This window comes from Anomalospiza imberbis, chromosome 24, assembly GCF_031753505.1.
Source record: "Anomalospiza imberbis isolate Cuckoo-Finch-1a 21T00152 chromosome 24, ASM3175350v1, whole genome shotgun sequence".
In the NCBI taxonomy this organism is placed as follows: Eukaryota; Metazoa; Chordata; class Aves; order Passeriformes; family Viduidae; genus Anomalospiza; species Anomalospiza imberbis.
The window spans coordinates 2,070,915-2,092,132 of record NC_089704.1 but is presented as its reverse complement, the minus strand read 5'-3'; the positions used below and the strand labels follow the sequence as shown (position 1 = coordinate 2,092,132).

Here is a 21,218-nt window from a genome sequence, read left to right as displayed (position 1 = left end):
GCAGGGACCAAGGAACCTCGCTGTGTGCACTGCCTTCAGGTGGATTGTGGAGCTGAGGGGAAATTTGCTGGGACATCTGGAATATATTCATTTTATGGCATGTTTCATATCACAGACAGGTACTTTGAAGCAGTTAAGTAGTAGCAGGGCAGCACGTCCCCATGGGTGGGCTGCGGTTTGTGCTTTCAGCCCGAGCTGCACCGGCATGACAAAGGGGCTGGGGAGACAGAGCTGACGTTTTCCAAACACGGCTTTCTGCCTCTGGGGGCAAATCCAGCAAGAAATTAAAACCCAAAAGGCCAAAAAAAAAAAAAAAAAGAAAAAGAAAAAAAGAAAAAAAGAAAGAAAACAACCCCCACATCTAAATGATGTTGATCCCCACATCAGGCTATTAACAGACCCATCACAAATTGTAAATGACTCCGATAAATTAAATGGCTTAGCAACTGTGAGGAAAGGCCCTTCTGAAGATTCATTTGTTTTGCGGAAAAGAAATTATTCGGGAATTTAAAATCTTTTCCAGCAGCTCGACACAGGCACCCTATCAAGCCCACATGTTGTTGCTCACACAGCCCTGGGAGCCAGTCAGCCCTGAAAGGAGAAGTGAGAGAATCAAAGAATCCCAGAATGGTTTGGGATGGAAGGGACCTTAAAGATTCTTCCAATTCCCTGCAACTGGCATAGACCCCTTCCACTGTCCCAGGGTGCTCCAAGCTCCATCCAGCCTGGCCTTGGACACTTCCAGGGATAGGGCAGCCACAGCTGCTCTGTCCCAGGGCCTCACCACCCTCACAGGGAACAATCCCTTCCTGATATCTAAACCTCCCCTCTTTCATTAAAGTGAGCCTCCAGAAGCAGGAGGACACAGGAATGCTCCCGCTGGTGAGCCACAGACGAGGCTGCACCTCCTCCTAGAAAAACTATTAAAAGCCTTGGCCAATGAGGAGGTCTGAAAATGGGATGATTTGACCCAAAATATCTCCATGCAGAAGGAAAGCTGGCAATTAAGCTGCAATTTAAAAAGAAAAGGGGGGACAATAACACGGGGCAAGAAGTTAGTGTTGCAACCCTGAGTGCAGTGAGGTGCAGTGATGGTAAACCCGCAGTGAACCCCCGAGGCCCAGTGAGCTGCAGTGATTTACCCCCCAAAGCAGGGAGCCACTGCTTCCTCCTGGGCTAATTCATGAAATTCATGCATCAAACCTACCTGACTTCAGAGGCACAGCCCAAATCCCCATTCACAGCCCTTTTAGCTCATGCAAAATTCAGGGGTTGTTCACCTTCAGACGCTATTTCGCCAGCAGCAGCAACTCAAAACCCCTTTTAGTGGAAGTTCAGAGGTATAAAAGATGCAAAACACCCCTAAATTATTCACATGGTGTTTCAATCAAAGCCGCACTATGGGGTAAAGGGAAGGATCTGGTGAACCTGGGGGTGTCTCCCCATCTCTGTCTGGATGGGAAAACCCTTCTTGTATTTACTGGGGAGAAGTGAATGGAGGAGACAATAAAATAAAAGGGTTTTCCATATCCAGAAAGGACTGGAGAGTGAGGAATGCAAGGAGTATCCATTTTTCAGAGCATCCAACCAGAGAATCCTGGCTGCATTTGCCCTTTGGCAACACTGAAGCTTTTCCAAAATTTTATAGCACCAGAGGAGTAAAATTCAAGTGGGGCATGGGAAGAGATATTGCAAACCAAGAAATCTAGCAAGAAAGGATAGAAACAACTTTAAAAAAAAATAAAAAAAAAAAAAAAGAAAATTAATAGGAAACTCAATAATTATTATTTTGCATATCAAATACAGGAGGTTTTCAAAAAAGGAAAAGCCTTGGAAGAGATTTTTTTTCTTCAATTTTTTCCTCTCTGTTTTGCTTCTTTCTCTTTCATTGAGCATCTAGGTGCTTCTGCGTTGGGATTTCCATTTCCAAAATGTTGAATTTTTCTTGGGGCAAAACCCCAACAGCCCAATACAAAAAAAAAAAAAAATACCAAGCCCAATCCCAGAAGTAGGACACGGAGCCCTGCTCAATCCAACCTCAGCTTGAGGCTCACTAATTACCCAGTAACAGTATTTATATGCTGCCGGCACACTCGGAAATGCAGCTCCTAATAACCGAGGTCGGCATCAATATTAATGTCCTGGCTTGACTTTCCATACGTGGGGACCAACGAGAGACCAAAATAAAACCATCACAGCAAAGTGAAAAGAGGAGTAGAAAATGAATTTTAGAAGTATTTTTTCTGTCTTTGGGCAGGAAGGGAGTGCTTGAGATTAAAAGAGGGGAGCAGCAATAAGAGCAAATGTAAGTTCACATCTCTGAGGCATAAATCTTCCAGCAGTGCAAAATTTTTCACCATCCGTACACGCCCTTCCTCAAAATTTGAGTTTCCCCACAGGTAGGAACAGGCCAAAACATCTCTTCCTGTGATGGGAATCGATTTCCAAAACTCAAGGCCTTCCCCTGACCAGAGTTACTCTAAGACATTCAGCTTCAAATATTCACCCCTGCAAAATTCAGTCCTCTTTTGGTTGCTCATGCAAAACCCCAGGATTTGGGTTGGCTCAGCTGGAAACAACCTCCTGAGAACCACTTCTCTTCCAGTGATAGTTTGGGAGCATATTCCCCCAGATCCAATATTATATTGCATGCAAATGTACACTGAATATTTGCAGAAATGTGGCTACTCAGGGTACAGTGTGGGTTGCATATGTGTCCCAGCACCACTCCATAATTCGATTAAAAACCATCTTTCCTTAATAATTTCTACGCAGAGCCACTTGTCACACCAGGAGCATTAAGGCAGAGTTTAAATGGAGTTAATAAAGTATTAATAGCCTGCAGTAAGGCTGTGATAGATTTGAGCTGCATGTGATCAGTACCCCTTGGTACAAGTGGTTACTGCCAATGTCCGTGCTCGATGCACATCGAAAAAATCAGGTCTTCCATGAAAAATGAAGTTCCAGGCAACCAGAGGTTTCTCATGGAAAGATGCATGTTTTGGGGATTTTTCCCATCAAAATGAAAGCTGGCAGTTGAAGAGCAAGCATGGATGTGGCATTTACTCTGTGGGGCATCAGGTGTGGTATCAACCCACAGCACTGACATGCTAATTCCTGTTGGTTAATACTGAAAGAAAGCAAACGAAGCCGTAATGTTCATGCCCAAGAATTCACCATTAAGACATTCCTGGACCATCATTTTGCAATACTTTCTTCCCAATGCAATTTGAGAATTTCCTTATTTTTAGTCAAAATCCAAGCAAGAAAAGGGCAAATTGTGGAAAGAATTTGAAAATAGATGCTCTACTTCCCCCAGAAACTGTGGCTATGAAGCCTGTACTGACACATTTTGAGCTGTTATTAAACAACATCAACGAGCAACACTGACCCTTCAGAGAAGACCCAGCTCTGTATTGAGGACTACAACAGCGGCAGGTAACTAATCAATTAACCCTTCAATGACCCAGCCCCGAGTTAATGACTACAAAGGCAATGAGTAAACTGTTGATCCCACAGAGAAGACCCAGCCCTGCACTGATGACTACGTTGTGTAGAAGCAGGACTCAAGCCAACTGCCTAAAGGCTGCCATAAAAATCAAATGCTACTATTAAGTGATTTCAGATATTGAAAGAAATCTCCAGAGACTAATTATAACCTCGTTGGCAATTTGGGTGGAAAGCACACTCTGCAGTTGCAGCCTTGGCCATCAATTCTGGTCAAACTTGAGATCTTTCTAAAGAGCCATTGTGTGACCCAGTGGAAATGGCAATTTTTCATATGGAATTTTTCCCAAAGCTTAAATCGTCTCTTTATTAAATATTTCTTAGTTCTAACTTGTGGAAAGAGACTGCGAGGTCTATTCCAGGAGGAGCAGTCTGTGAGAAAATGTCAGAGGGTAAAAACGTCTCAGGGAAGAAAAGTGAGGATTTCCACTCGAGGGGCTGACTGGCACCAGCGGAGGACCCAAACCCAAAAACAGGAGGGGTTTGTTTTAATTTGTTGGGGTGATGAAAGAAGAACCATGAGAAGGAGTGACACCTTCTTCCACCTTCCCCAGCTGCAGGTCAACACCTTTTGGGCATTCAGAAACGCTGTTTCTCCAACCAAAACCCTCACTAGAAGACTGGACTAGGAGAGCACCTTCCTCCAACCTTTCCATCAGCATCAGAGGAAACACCAAAATCACCACACCTTGCAAATCCTTCCCTGCCTTCCCCTCCCCAGTGTCTGCTTTCCCCAGAGGATCCTCCAAGATGTCCAAAACTGCCCAAAATCACGACCTGCCAAACAAATAACTGAAATCAAACAAGAAACAGAGTTAATTAATAAATTGGGAGCTACTGAAGCCGCACAATCGACTCGCCATAGCAGACACACTGCTCCAAGTTTGCCCCCATTGGTTTCCCATGAAACGGGAGCTGCAAGGACTGAGAGAAATAAAAGTGATTTTGAGGGTTGCTGCAGCTTTTCAGCTCTCTGATGAGATATTACTGGCTGATCTCCTGCACAGCTGCTCCCTGCTGAATAGGCAAATCCCACCTCCAATGCCGTTGGCCATCAACCAATGTGGGAATAAATGCAAGTTTGGTTGTTTTTTTTTCAGTTGATGTGAATTATTTGGGGATTTTTTTTTGTTGCTAAGGAATACATGGTGATTTATCCAAAACTGCATTTAGATGGAAAAATCCCCACTTTGCTGTCTCATCCCTACCTAAGTGGGCAGCTGCGGGTGCTCCAGTGCAGTGACCACCATCCTCCAGCCAAGTGGGTCAGGACTATTTAATACCAAAAACTGGGGAGAAATATTTTATTTCTTCAGCAATAAATTCTCCTTTTCCCAAAGTGCTAGTTCAGAATGGAGAGAAACATTCATTTTTGAAATGCCTCAATGAAATTTAATTTTTGGTTTGAATCAACAGCTTCACTCGGTGCCATTTTAATGCTATTTTATGCTGAAATGTCAATTGGAAACTAACATTTTAAAATGTCAAAACATTTCAGGTCTGCAGACGGTGCCGATAGTTTTTTGCTTCCATGTGTCCAAACAGAAAACGCTTTTGGAATTTTACCATGAAAAGGAAAAAAACATAAAAAAAAAAAAAACATATATATAAATCAATATTTTGACTTCTTGGAATGAAAACAAAGTTAAAATACAGTATTTCCTCTAGGATGCAAACAATATTTTCTGACAAGCTGTAATCACCAAAAAGCAATCTGAGCCAAATATTTGCTACCACAGTCTGTTATAGCTTGATGGCAAGAGAAGAAAGAGATTTTTGACATTGTAGTCTCTCTGAACCCTTTTTTGCCAATAATTTCCAGGGTGCAGGAAGCTCCTTCCACCACACAGAACCAAAGCACTGATTTTCCTTAATAGTGGGGAAAACAGCCTCAAAAAATGATGGTTCTTCTCTAAAAAAGGAGAATTTGGGGGGGGATTTGAATTTTGGGGGGGATTTTCCCTGTATTTTGCACTGATGACACCTTACCCCCACCAGTCTGGGGAAAGTGGGAAGGAAATGGAACTGGGAGGTTTTTACCACACTCATGCCAGCTGCAGGGACCACGTGCACAGGGTGAGGGGGTTTTATCCAATGTAAATGCAATTATCCAGTGATCTAACCTTTTAAATTCCTGCCTTGCCCATGCGTTACCAAAAAAACAAATGGAAAAAAATAGGAAAAGAAAGCAAATAGAAGACAAGCAATCCAGGGCAGTCACAGTTTTAAAAAAAATAAATAAATAAAATTTTGCTTTTTTTTCTGGTTCCAGGGACAAGGGTGTAAACATACAGAGTTGGAAAAGGGGATGAAAACTGGTAGTTTTGGTAGTTTTTATCAGCCAAGTTTCTTGTTCCAAATCTCACAGCTCCATCATCCTCAACGGCGCAGCTCAGCCACTCTCCATCACCTTTACATCTCCTCCAAATTTCTATTCTTCTCTTTTTCTTCCCGCGCCCAGGCTACAGCCCCGCGCGGGGAATAAGCGCAATTATCTCGTCTCGCCACATTTTTCCAGCTCTGCCTGAGGTTTAATTAAAGCCAAGAGAAAAACACAGAGGAGCAGCACTGGGTTCTGCTATCGCCCCACCACATGTGGCAGGGAGAGGGGGAAAAATGGGGGGGGGAAAAAAACCACATAGAGAAAAAAAAACATCGGGGGAAAAAAAAAACCACCCCCTTCATCGTCGACTTTTTAATTGAGCAAAGCTTCCTGGATATTGCTCCCTTATCACATTTCCTTTAAAAAAATACATATATAAATATATATATGTAGCTATGCAGGTGTCCATGAATATATATGGACAGTAAGATATGCACACAGCCTGTCTCTATAAAAAATATATATATAAGTGTAGCCTAATCCCCTGTAATCTCCTTGAATTACACCTCAACCACCCTCCTCACAGGTGACCTTTCCACAAAAGGCTGTTTCTATGCCAACAGCATTGTTTGAGTCAGGCAAGAGAAAAAACACGGCACAATAATCTGTAATTTTTCCTTAATTCAGTGTTTTCACCCATGGTTAGGAGCCAGCTGATGCTAGAAACACCCTGGTCACAGGAAAAAAATAGTATTAAAAATAATTAATATCTAGGATTTGAATATGAAGGGAAGAGGGCCATAACCTTGGCCCAATCTAGATTTTATCTAAATTTCTGGAATTGTTTTTCCAGTGTAATTCCCCTCATTTGGAGGTTTAGGAGCAAAATCCAGTTTTAAGGCCCTTTCCATCTTGAAATCTGCATTTCTCTCTCCCGCTCCATCTCATCTTGCCAACACAATCCACAGGTATCGGTTTCTACCAACAAATCCATTTATGGAAAAGTCACAAAATCTCATTTTTTTCCCATTTTTACTGTTTTTTGAGGAATTCCACCAAGCGGTTCATCTCCAGCGGGATAAAAAAATAAAATTACAATGCATAACAGATCTGAAAAGCTTGAGAAACTGTTACAACATGAACCAAGCCAGCAAACAATGTCAAGTAATAAGTGGTTATGAGATCTGACTGAGCAAAAGCAGCTCAATATAAATAATTTTCCAGAGAAAAAGACTCTTTTGGGTCCAGATAATGTTACTGCATTTAAAATTTGGGATATTTTCCCTCACTTTTTTCAATTCCTGGAGTTCCAACTCAGCCCATAAAGCTCATCCCAAAGCAGAGACTCTAACAACGATACAGAGAATGAAAAATTAGATTTTTCCAGCAGAAATTTTGGTTTTTTGGTGTATTTTGGACCCATTGGCTGTGGGGCTGAAGCATCCCCAAAATTGTCTTGTTGAGAGAGGGACAACCTCCAAATTCCTGCATATTCTCTTATTGGCTGGTAGGGAATTATTTCTGTTTTTCTTCTGACCCAACCCCAACATCTTCATGGGTCCCAGAGGGAAAATATTTCCCAACAGATCCATCTCACAAGCGCTGAACCAAGAGGATAAAAATACCGGTTGCCATGGGAACATAAACTCTGGAGTTTGAAAATACCAGAATTAAACCTTACACTAATTTCGATCCTTAAATCCCTGTTTTCGCATCTGTGTTTTGGTGGGTTTGAGGGTTTTGGAGCAAAAAACCTCAATTTCAAGACCTCTGCCAGGGTTTCACATCCTTACAGATATTTTCCCACAGCTGGATGCATCTCCAAGCCAGGAATACATTTATAAATTTTAAAATTTAAACGCAGAGTTAATTTTAAAATATAAATTATTTTCTAATTTAATAACAGTTTTATAAATTAATAAGATGCGTTATTCTCTAATTCAATAATCCAGGTAAGTTTTAAATTAAAAACAAAGATTAGCCCCAGCTCGTGGAATCACCTCTCACCATCCAGCCTTGGAATCTGCCCCATGAATAATTCCTGGAATCAGGGCAAGGAGTTGATCATCCAGGGCCAATAGATAAAAAATTCATTTCTGCATCTTTTCCTTTTAAAAAAAGCTTCTGAGATTAATTTTATTTGCTCAAAATACACTGCAATCTGTTAAGAAATATTAAATAATAATAATCAGGCCCCAGAGCTAATGATGCTCAGACAGAGAATCCCCTGTTCAGTGGCAGCAAGAGCTTCAAAAAGGTTTAATGCAACTTTTGGAGTTGGTCTTGAAGAAAATTGCTCAGCCCAAAGAGGCAAAAGCCACACTCAAAGGAAAATAAATGATGTTTGACTCATTAATAAGGAGTAAATTTGGGACCACCAGCACAGGGAATGTTCAGCTAGGCAAAACTGAGTGATAATAAAAGGATCATGAGTGAGAAGGGGACATCAATATTCCTCATCACAAAGGAAGATTCCAACCATTAAACTCGAGTTTCCAAAGTGAAAATAGAAGAGGGAATCCCCTCCCAGTACCAGAAAAACACCGAGTTACTGCAACCAATTAGTTGGCAACAACAATAAAATGACTTTATACCAGCATCAGAGGAGTGCTGAGGGCTGGAAGGGTTTCCACGGGGTGCTGTGGGTTTGTTGGATGTTTTTCCAACACGGTCCCAAGTGTCTGGAGCTTTGGAAGAGCTGAATCACTTCAACCTCAATCAGTCTAAAAAGGGTTAAGTTTCCTTAAAACACAATTCAGGCTGATGCTTTGGACTCCCCCCAGTCCCAGCTGCAAAACTTCGGGTGACAGAGACAACGTGGCACGCTGGTGTTGCCACCAATAACGATTTCCACTGTCTTTTCTCCCCAAAACAGCAGGGATGCTGCATAATTTCATTTCTCTAGAGGACCAAGCCACAGTCCTGCTGCATTTTGAGAAAAATCTCCTCTTTGGGGCGTTGTGGATGTTAGTGGGACACTCCGTCGGGTGGAGAAGCAACCGCGGGAATTTACTTACCCAGGTGACGCTTTCCTTTGGCAGCAATATCCCCCCAAACCCCAAAAACTGGGGGAAAAACAAGCCCGTGGGCCCAAAAAGGCAGTTTTTCACCTCGAATTCCTAGCTGGGAGAGGAGGCCTGGCTGCTCGCATGCCTCCACATTAAAAAAAAAAAAAAAAAAAAATTAAAAAGCATGAAAAAAGCAAAAAAAGAAAGAAAAGCGAGAAAAAGCGGAGGAAAAGCAAAACAAAAAAAAAAGCAAGGGAAAGGTGTGGGGGCAGAGCAAGGAAAAGCAAGGAAAGGCAAAAAAAAAAGCAGGCAAAAGGCAAGCTGGTTGGTGCAGTTTGGGAAAAAGAGCAGCTTTCCCATCGCCCCACAATCCCTCGCTGGCCCCCAGTGGGCTTGTGCAAACACCATCGGAGCGGCCGCGCTGGCCACGCTCCTGGGGCTGGGATTTTAAATAAATACGGGAAGCAGCAGCAGCCAGGGGCAGGGGGAGAGGCTGGACCCCCGTCCCGGCAGGGAATCTGCGTTGGGAGGGTGCTCAAAGGTGGATTTGGGGGAATCTGTTTCTCCCACATGTGTGAAAATATGATTTTCCAGGTAGCGCTGGAAGGGCAAACTTGATTTTCAAAGGCAAAACGAGTGAATGGGTTGTGTATGGTACACATGTGTATATTCAGAATTAATTTGGGATTTTTTATCCCAAATTAGGCAGAAATTCAAGGCATGATTGTGGCAGAGGGAGAGGGGGGAGGCCACCACATCACCTAATGCCACTGTATATCTTATATATTTAATATCACATACCACATCTTATATGTTTTATGTTATAAATTACATTTACAGAAGTTTAGATGTTCTCTAGCAATACATGTTATAAATGTTATATGTTATATGTTATATATATATATAACATGTGTTATATATGTTATGCATGTTATAAATGTTATATGTTATATATTATATATATGTTACATGTGTTATATATGTTATACATGTTATAAATGTTTTATGTTATATATTATATATATGTTACATGTGTTATATATGTTATACATGTTATAAATGTTATATGTTATATTATATATATATGTTACATGTGTTATATATGTTATACATGTTATAAATGTTATATATTATATATATATGTTACATGTGTTATATATGTTATACATGTTATAAATGTTATGTTATATATTTTATATATATATTACATGTGTTATATATGTTATACATGTTATAAACGTTATATGTTATATATATTACATAATATATTGGAGTAATATGTATTAGTTATATTCCAATTATAGATTACACATTAATCTATTTTGTATCATATGATACTTATTATAAAATATGGGAACAACCAATTATTTATTCTCTATTGTTTCCTCACATGGTTATGTATCTATGATGTGATGGGAATTACATATATTATGTATTATTCTGATGTATATTATCTATCATTCCCATATATTATTTCTCTCTGATGTGAGATGTAACCGATGGATTTATATATGTGTGAGCTTCAGGATTTTCTTGGGTATTTAGTGGGAAAAGGTCTTTTCCCAGAGGTACCTGCTGGACCTAGGACCACTGGAAAATCACTGCAGAGCACAGATTTGGGGGGGATGTGGCCCTTGCACACCTGGAAAGGGAAGATGCTGACAGCTGTTTGCAACCCCTGGCACCAAAATCACCTCTCTCCCCCTGCAAAACTCATTGCATCATTTTAGGGAGGCTTTAAATGCCAAAAAAACCAAAAAAAAAACAAACAAAAAGAAAAAAAAAGAAAAAAATAATCCCCTTATTGAGCATCAACCTTACAAAAAGGAGCTGAAATTTGGTGCCTTTCCCCACCTCAAGTTTTTACCTGGACCTGGTTTTTCAGCCCATCCCAGCTAAAAAAGAAGTCAGTAAAGGGAAGATGAAAAGCTATTTATTAGGATTGATAACAATCATTAAAACTGGCTGGGTAGGAAAGCACAATTCTGCTCAGAGAAGGAAGAGGGGAAAATGCAAATTCTGCATGAAAAGAAGATATTTCCCTAATCGCCCCAATCAAACGCTGGTGCAATTATCTGTGGCCAGCCCAACGGGTTAAAATTATCCTCTTCATCTCCGGACACAGTGAGGAGCCGAAAAAATGTTTCATTTTAATAAAAATGAAATCTGGACCCTGCAGAAAGCAGCTTTGCTAATGACGTGTTTACACAGAAAAAGACAATTTCTATTTAATGGTGATTACTAGAGAGAAGAAATTAAACTTCCCAGAGTCTGTGGGTTAGGGATAATGGGAAGAAAGTTATTGTGGGTGTGTAAATCAGGAGAGCTGGATGTGGCAATGGCCACGCGTGCGGACAGCTCAGCGCACACAGCTCTGCTTCCCCGGGTCTTGGTGGGCAAAAACGGATGTTTTGCTATGCAGATTTATGTGCCTCTGTGCGTTTGCATATATGCAAATAGATTGCGTTGCAAATGTGCGACGGTACGGGGAAAACTGGGAGGCGTGTGCGGTGTGCAAACGCGCACCTGGAAACGCACGTGGAAATGGGCACGCGCACGTGCAGACGCGGCCTGGGGGGGCCATGCACATCTGTGAGCAGCCCGAGGCACGTGGCAGCACGCACAGAAATGCAACAACGCACGAGGAACATGCACAGGCTAATGCGAACACGCACGGGACACGCATGTGCAAACACACACGCAAATCTGCAAATGCACACGGAGCCGGCGCCAACGCACCGACAGCCACGCGGCAAAATGCATCCCTGCTGTACCCCTGGCTGTGCAGGCCCTGACTGCACTCCTGGGATCCCACTTCTGAGTTTAAAAAGTGCAAAATAGGGATTGATCATGAAGCCGTGCCAAAACTCCAGGCTTTGGCTCCCCAGGTGAGCGGTGCAGATCCTTCCTATTCATTCTACTTATTTAATTAATTTTTCATTATTGTTCTTCTTTGAAATTATTTTTTTCTGGAGAACAGAAATTATTCATTTCTTTCTGAAGAAGCCAAGACAAGATCTTTTCACACCCATCTCCCGCCTAGGATGAATTAAGTTTTGGGGTTCCTCTTTGTGCCAAAGCCATTTCCATCCCGCGCCGACCTGTGCAAACCCATCCCGGGGCAAAATCACTCCAACGTCAGGCTTTAATGTCTGCTCCTTTCTAGAGCAGAGCAAACATCTGCAGAACAAGCCCAGATGTGAGTGGTGCTCCCCCCCTCCTTCAGGAATTTCAGCTCCGAGGCACATAACAAGGCAACGTCTGGGATGGTTTAATAATAGTAAAATTAAAATCGCTCCCGAAGCAGAGTGAAGGGCACACTCGCGAGGAGGTTTGCAAAACAAAAACGAGCCCCGAGCTGGAGTCTCGGGGGAACAGTTGGATCAGAGGAACAGTAAACAACGCACAGAAATGCAACTTAATTATCTTTACAGCCCGAGTATGCAAGCGGCTGCCGCAGCTTTCCACGGATGCGGGAGCAGAGAGGTGCTGGCATCCCCACGCTGAAGCTGCAGCATCCCCAGAAAGCCAGGAGGAAAGATCTTTCTGCAAAGTTTTGCTTGAATTTTCAGTCAAGAGCTGAAAACGGCAGGCAAGATGTGGGACTGGGGATGCTCATCCTGACTTCCTATTGAGCTCAGTAAAACACAACTTGTTGGTAATTTTGTGCTCATTTTTTTAAGAAAAACAAACTCTTGGCTTGACCTTGTCAGGTCTCACTGCATGCATGACCACCTGCTCCCTGCATTAACACCAGCTGGGGAACTGCTACCCTTCTCTCACCAGGATGCTCTTCCACGAAAAACTGCTGCAAAAATTGGGAACGGGCAGGAAAAAATGTCCATTTATATATTTATCTATATATATTTACATTTATAACCTGGAAATTGTGTTAATTTAAACTGAGGATGCTGATGAGATGCTTGAAATCAAAGTGTTGGAATGGTATCAAGCCAGGGATGGGGTAGAGGACCAAATCAAAGATGCTGGGCAGGATTAGTTCAAGGATACAACAATCAATCCATGGATGTTGGCTCTTACCAAACTAAAACTTCCAGCTAAATACAAAAAGGAGGATGCCCACAAGAGCCAAAGCTAAGACCACGCCTGCAGATCAGGTTCAAGAATATCCAAGAACATTCAATGCATCCATTATGCAACCTGAAGGTGCATAAATCCACGGAACCTGGTGAGATGCACCCACTGGATATATTTCCTGAGGAAAACGGCAGAGAAAGTGGTCAAGGCACCGTGCATCATATTTGAGAAGTGGCAGTCTGCACTGAATGGAAAAACAACCAGAGGAGAAAGGGAAATACAACCAGAGGAGAAAGGGAAATACAACCAGAGGAGAAAGGGAAATACAACCAGAGGAGAAAGGGAAATACAACCAGAGGAGCACTTGGGGGGCAGGTGGGTGAGAGCTGGACAGGCCCTGGCCCAGAACCCCCCTGTGCTGGGCTGATCCCCAGCGTGGGCAGCAGGGCAGGGGGGGATTCTGCCCCTCTGCCCCCCGGGTGAGACCCCACCTGCAGAGCTGCCTCCAGCTCAGGGCTCCCAGCACAGGGAGGAGCTGGAGCTGCTGGAGAAAATCCAGAGATGCCACGGAGATGCTCCAAGGGCTGGAGCCCCTCAGCTCTGGAGCCAGGCTGGGAGAGCTGGGGGTGTTCACCTGGAGAGGAGAAGGCTCCAGGGAGAGCTCAGAGCCCCTGCCAGGGCCTAAAGGGGCTCCAGGAGAGCTGGAGAGGGATTGGGGACAAGGGATGGAGGAACAGGACACAGGGAATGGCTCCCAGTGCCAGAGGGCAGGGATAGATGGGATATTGGGAATCAGGAATTGTTTCCTGTGAGGGTGGGCAGGCCCTGGCACAGGGTGCCCAGAGCAGCTGTGGCTGCCCCTGGATCCCTGGCAATGCCCAAGGCCAGGCTGGACAGGGCTTGGAGCAGCCTGTCCATGGAAGGTGTCCCTATCCATGGCAGGGAGGTGGAATTGGATGATCTTTAAGGTCCCTTCCAACCCAAAGCATTCTGGGATTCTGTGGCAGTTAAAATTAAACCAAAATCCTGTCTGGGCCCAAACCAGGGATGTCAGCTGGGATCAGTCCAGGGATGCTGGCCTGGAACCAGCCAAGGCCACTAGCAGAGCAAACTGAGGATGCAGCCAGGACCAAAGCAAAGACACTGGCCTGAAGCAAAGCTCAGCAACTCTCCATTTTCATCCAACTTTTTTAAAAATGCTAATCTTGTTGTCTCCCAGGCTGCCAACAGCCTGGCAAGGTCCTGCACCCCTCCACTGCCCCTCTGGCGAGGCAGCAATGGGTTTTTTTATTAACCTGACTGAACTAGCTGGGGAAAAAAGAGACATTTTCTGGCACAGTTTGGATGACAAAAGGTCCAGCCCGCTCCTGGCTGCAGAGCTAAGGGCAGCCTGGGGCTGTCTGCATGGTGCAGGCATGCCTGGGAGTCAGCTCAACTCCCCCAAAGCCCAGGGGCCATTTCTACCCACGGCGTGCTTTTTCTGCAAAAATCATCTGTTGCTGCCATTTAACTCGTGACACAGCTTGAGCACATAAATTCAGTGGTATTTTGCTCAAAAAGTGTTTTTTTAATTGAAAATTTCTTGCAAAACACGCTGCGAGTAACTTCTGCACCCAGCAAAGGGTTTGGTTGTTAAATGGTGATGCTCCTTTTCAAGGGATATTCAGCTTTCAACTAAGGTTTCCAGCAACCCCAAACCAACCAAAACCTTCCCAAAACTCTCTATTTACTTCTTAAGCTCATCAGAAAACCTCAAGATTTGGGTGGTTTTTGGGGCTTGGGGAGTTTTTTGACACCCGTGTCTATTGGCAAATGAGATGTCTGAAGTGGAGAGTACTCCAGTCTTTACCCAGCTTCAAAAATAAAATTCTTAAAAAGCCTCATGCTCTGAAATTCAGCTCACAGCTTTTTTAAGTCCTTTTATATTTTAAAAAATAGGTGATTTTTTTCCTGGAAATATAAAATTTTTCACCACTCCCTTGGCACACCTGAGCTAGATTTAAGCCTCAGAAGTAACACTAGGAAAGAGAAAGCTGCAAAAAATTGTGGATTTCCTGCAAACCCAATAGCAATGCAACAGCTGCAGGAAAAACCCAGTCCCCAGCCACCCACCCCAATTACACCCAATTTCCAAACTGGACAGCAAAAAATTCCTCTGCTCAGCTTTCACTACAAGGAAGCCACATTACAATATTCTTCTGCCCTGGGATGAAGATAAATTAAGACCTAGGTGTTGCTAAAGCCCCATTCGATGCCGCATCCTAAAAAAGAATTAATTTCAAAATGGTTTTCTAATTACTTTAACAAGGAGGCAGCTCTGACAGGGTGAGCTGTGATGCTCTGCAACCCCTCCAGCCTCTTTTTCCACACATTGAAGTGCTGTAATGTCACAGTCCAGCACTGGAGAAGTTTGGGCCACAGTTCTACGAGCTTTGAGCTTAATGAGGGGCGCCTAATTAAAGATGGGAAGCGCTGACTTCGTCAGGAGACCCTGCATCAAGACTGTCCTAGGGTTTTTTGGGAAGTGAGCATCCCTGGCCGTCTGGTCACTCATCCCAGCAAGGTCACACCTGCAATATTGAAAGATTTTGGCTCATTGGGTTGCACCAGCCTGGCACCATCAAGGCTCTCCACCGAAATAATCCCAAAAAATGCCCTGAATCGTTCCGATGATTAAGATGCTGCTTGCATTCCCAGAGGCACACGCAAAGATACGGACGCTCTCCAAATCTTCGGAAACACGGAAGGCTGAAAGCTGGGAGGGATGCAACCCCCAAACCCAGCTGTGAAATACAACGAGGATGAGGATGCGGGGAAAACAAGGATGAAGGCAATGGTGCACATCCACCCTGGCCGTGCGCCAGGTGACGAGGAGCCCCAAAAGGACACGGTGGAAATTAGCAGGAGCAATCAAGTCACCGACTGGAGACCTGGCGGCACCCGGCGCTGGGTTAATGGAGCTCTGCAGCAGCAGCTGGCGGCGCTTTGGCGAAAAATCCACGATTTAGCCCCAAATCAGACGCTGAAACGCTGGGAGTAATCCCAAAAATGCTGGGAGCCCTGACCAGGATCGCCCCAAATAGAAAATACCCATCGAAATAATAAAATAGGCCCCCAAATTCATAAAATATCCTCCCCCCTCCCCCACCTCAATGATAAAAATATCCCAAAATGTAATAAAATGCCTCCAAATAAATTTTAAAATGCCCCAAATAAATTATAGAATACAGAAAAAAATAAAATGCTCCAAAAAAATAACAAAATACTCCCAAAGTAATAGAATGCTCAAAATAAGTAACAAAATACCCCCGAAATAATATAATACCCCAAAATATAATAGAACGCCTCCAAATAAATTTAAAAATGCCCCAAATAAATTATAGACTACAGAAAAAATAAAATGCTTCAAAAAAAACACAAAATACTCCCAAAGTAATAGAATGCTCAAAATAAGTAACAAAATACCCCCGAAATAATATAATGCCCCAAAATATAATAGAACGCCTCCAAATAAATTTAAAAATTCAAATTTTAAAATGCCCCAAATAAATTATAGACTACAGAAAAAAATAAAATGCTTAAAAAAAAACAAACAAACAAAATACTTCCAAAATAATAGAATGCTCAAAATAAGTAACAAAATATGCCCAAAATAATAGAATGCTCAAAATAAGTAACAAAATACCCCCAAAATAATAAAATAGCCCAAGTAAACCATAAAATAACCCTGAGTAAATAACAAAAACCCCAAATAAACAACAAACTACATCTCAAAAATCATGAATTACTCCCCCAAATAACAAAATACATTGAATAATTAATAAAATATCCCCCCAAATGGTCAAATAGTCAAAATTTCTGCCCCAGCCCTCTGGAGCGAAGGCAACTTTTATTTAAAAACCACACATATTTTTTAACTTTGCCCCAAATCAGGTGCTGAAACACACAGCTTCAAACATGCCACCACAGCCCCCAGTTTTGCCACCCCAATTTTAGGTGTTTTTCTGCTTTCTAACCCTCACGTGGCAGCTCCGGGTAATTAAATCAAACCTGAGGCGTCCCCAGCAGGAGTCCCCCCAGTTTGGCAGTCACTACCTTTAGACAGCTTCAGAAGGTGCCTAAAAATGCCTTGTAATTAAATATTATAGAAGTATCTATATGTAATGCGGTCAATAGTTTTCGTTTGTGTGGTTTAATTGTAACTTGAGGTAAGAGTGCAGAAATGCAACCGTAAGAGTTTATATTAGAACCGTTTATCTAGGATTATATGATAGGATTTCTTGATTTACAATTTTTTTTGTGAGGGAGAAGGACGGTTGTTAAGAGGGACACTAATAAGGTATGAAAAAAATGGATTTTTAGGACTGGGGATTGGTAAATACAGCGCGTTTTGATGTGTGCCTTTAGTTAGTGTTACTTCCACGCTGTGTCTTGGTTGTGGAACTATTTATCCACAACCAGGAAAACACCAGGAAAAATACACACACTCACACTGTGCTGGAAGGTGAGGCTTGGAGGTCAGGTAGGGTCTAAAAAAGATACATCGAAGTGAATTTTTGAGCAGCTCATGGGTGGGAGAGGCAAGTGGGAATTTCCCATGGCTCCTGGAAGGACCTGTAGCTCAATATTTCCACTGCTATGAGGAAAGCAATATATTTACATTGAGACACCCTTGTTCCTATGTCCAAAATTATTATTTTCTTTTTAATTTTTTTTTTTTTTTTCATGGGGCACAGGCAGTTTTTGGGGGAGACACCCGATGTGTGCAAGGCAGAGCTACAGGAAACTTGGGATACAAGGACCAGTGAAGGATGCAGTGCCAGTCAAGAGGTGTTCAGAGGCATTTTTAAATTAAAAAAAAAGGGCTTTTCCTGAGATAATACAAGATTTGCTCCCCTGGTTTGGTGGGCAAATCCATATTCCAGTGGTTTAACACCCAGAAGAGTTGGAGTTGTAGCATGATGAATATGCAAAGAGCAGCATCCAAGATAAAGAGAATTGGATCCTTTTTTATATTTTATATATATATAAATATATACTATTTATCTATATTTATATAATTTTATATTTTTATATTTTTATATATACATTAAAAGAACATTCATATACCCACCCTACACATATAGAGAGGATATTAAGAGGGAAAGGAGACAGAAAGAGGATATATAGAAAAAAGATATGTATATATTGGCTTAATATATTGGATATGTTATGCCTTATATTTCCAATGGATATAATATTAAATTTATATAACAGCATGGCTATAAGGATATAATATATGCAGTGCATTCATGTAATATTTCCAGTGGCTAGATATAATGTAATATATCAAATATATTCAATGTATATTCAATATAGTCAATGTGTGTATATATATATATATATGTGTAAATATAGATTTATACACGTTTGTTTGTATATATCCCATGTGTATGTGTGTGAATTATATATATATATATATAAAATTCAAAATAATCACCCAACATAGTCCAGTTGATGGATATAATGTAATATATCCAACACACTCAAGGTGTATCCAAGATACATATTTATATATAATATCCAATAAAATGGATCCAATGGCTGGACACAATGGAATAGAAGTACTATAAACTGTATATTTATTTTATATATATATAGCTTCCCTAAGCATTAACCCCTTCTGATGCTGCTTTTCATGTCTTTGTCAAACTTTCACAAAAAACCCAACTTTTCTCAAGTTTTTGGCTTTCTCTCCTCCCACACACTGGTGAAAATCGGCATTTTCTCTGAGGAGCAATGCCCACACTGAAGCATTTCCCCTCCGTTTTGGGGCGCACCGTGCTGCCAAAAATAGCTGTTTCTGGAAATGCAGCAGGTGTGCCACTGCAGAAAACACGCTGGCCATTCTAACCAGCTTTTCTGAATTCTCTGAGTCTACACAAGCACCCGCTAATTGTGAGGGTGGCTCTGGCTCTGAGTATTTCACTCCACTGTGAATTTTGCTTTTTTGAAGGGTTTTCCCTGGGTTACCAGCTGAATTTCCCTTTGCCATGAAGCCCCACTCCCACATCTGTGCCAGGATGCTTCAGCCCCAAGCACCATCCAATGGCCAGGGGTTTGAATTTGCTTTTCAAAATAAAAAAATCCAAAAAAAAAACTCAAAAATAAAGGTCTCGGGGGAATTGATTTTGTTTAATATTTAAAAAAAAAAAAAAGGATTTCCCTGAGCTGTGACACTCAACTCCACATGGTACCACGATGGATCCCAGGTCCATCCCAGCACCCGAAGCACATCTACATCCCACAAAAGAAGGGAAAAGGAAGGGGAAGGATCAGGAAAAAATGGGAGAAATTTCAAAATAAATTGTTTTCAGAAATAAAAATAACACTGAAATGATATCTGCTTGAGAAGCAAAACTAATACCCAGTGAGACTCCAAAATTCAACCAAAACCCCCACAAGCTTTATCTCTACCCCTGCCTGTGGGGCCAATTTCTGGTAGCAGAAATGGATATTTTAAAGCAATAAATAGATGCTATTGAGAAATATATATAGCTAGATACACAGGATTTCTAATTAATGCTATTATAAATAACATATACTACATACTATATAGCAAGATAATAATTTCTTATTATATCAAGCATTATATGGCAATCTAATGCATATTCTATAATCAGTATATCACTATATATCAAGCATTATAAATAAATATATCAATGTGAATAGATCCTAATCAACTCCTGTAATATAGGATTATGCCATGCAGTTATTTAATTATTTATAAATATTTGTGTGTCATATTCACTCACTACAGGTTATACATCAACGTTATGTAGCAAACATTTCTGTAGTAGTATTTACGGCAATAAATATAATTTATCAGCATATACATAGCAAAAAAAAAAAAAAAAAAAAAAAGAAGGAAGCTTTTTCTAAATTAGCAGCAATTTAGAGAAAAAAAAAAAAAAAAACATTTTGAAATATCTCCCAAAAAGATTCTGGGAAAAACCCACATAACACCTGAGCAACACTACGAACACCCAGCACCCAAATCGCACTCAAACCCCAGCACACCGGGGCAAGTTACCCCAATAAGATAAAAGAACTTGTTTAAATCTCTTCTTTTTTTAATCTTTTTTTTTTTTTTGCCCACAGAGCTGGAGCTGGGAATCCATTAGCCTTTAATGAAGTGAAACCCTCATCTTGCCGGAGCCACCTCATTTAGCGCAATTGTTTCACAGCCATTACGGAAAGACAATTACAAGGAAGCGGCGAGAGTAATTGGAAATGCTGGCAGGAGTTGGGCGAAATGATAATAAATAAAAATATTCCCCCTAATAAGCTTGCCAGGAGGGGGGTGGGCTGGAGAAAATCAACATAATTAGAACTGAACCTCGGTGAGGAAAAACAGACAGCGGGGTGGCGAGCGCTCGGCATGGAGGAGTGAGGGGAAAGTGGAGAAAACTTTGGTTTTTTACTCAAAAACCAGCAGGGAAAAGATTTCCCCCACCTGTACGCAGCTATTCAGGAGCAAAAAAAATGGTTGGAATGGGAGATGCTTTCCACAGGGATGCTTGTGGTGCTCCTCCATCCCCTGGTCCAGGCTGGAATTAAAGCCAAAAAAAAAAAGTGAAATGGTTTTTTGCTCACAGGACGTCATCAAGGAGCATCACTGGGAAACAGGAATTTCTCCTCATCAGACGTGGGGGGAAAATGCAATTATTTTTGCAAAACCTGTATTATTTTCATTACCTTTAAGACCAGAAAGCATTAAGGATGTGGATTTGGGGGAAAAGGGATAAATCATACTCAAATCCCAACACAAGTAGCTGTTGGTGGGATCCTTATCTGCTCCTGAAATCCTTTTTCTTTCCACCAAATAATCCCTGTCCCCTGCAAAACCATCACACACTGTTCTCATTCTCATCCCAACCCAATGTTGCTTTAGCAGCCCCTCCAACACAGTTTGTAGAAAAAAAGCCCTTAAAATTGGGGGTTTGCACCCAAAAAAAGCCATTGAAGCAAAGGTTTGCAGAAAAAAAAGGTCCTTCAAGGAGGGAATTGTACCCCAAAAAGTCCTTAAAATAGGGGCTTGCACCCAAAAATGTACATTTAGCAGTTTTCAGGAAAAAAAGAAAAGTCCTTAAAGCAGAGCTTTGCAGAAATAAAGGCCTTCACACAGGGGTGTGAACTAAAGGTTGTCCAAAAGGGGTTTGTACCCCAACAAAAAATCCCTCAAAAAAGGGAAAAGCACCCTTAAAAGAGAGGGTTTGAATCAAAAGCAGTTTTTTGCATTAAAAAAGTCTCTCAAACAGGGGCTTTGCAGCAAAAACCGCTTTAAACAAGGGTCTACAGAC

The 21,218-nt window shown here is 41.7% G+C and overlaps 1 protein-coding gene across 4 annotated transcripts in view; it reads right to left on the bottom strand.

Annotated features, from left to right (window-relative positions):
• PKNOX2 (PBX/knotted 1 homeobox 2) overlaps positions 1-21,218 on the bottom strand; it is a 92,309-nt gene that overhangs the window by 50,097 nt on the left and 20,994 nt on the right. The gene's annotated exons all lie outside the window — the stretch shown is intronic.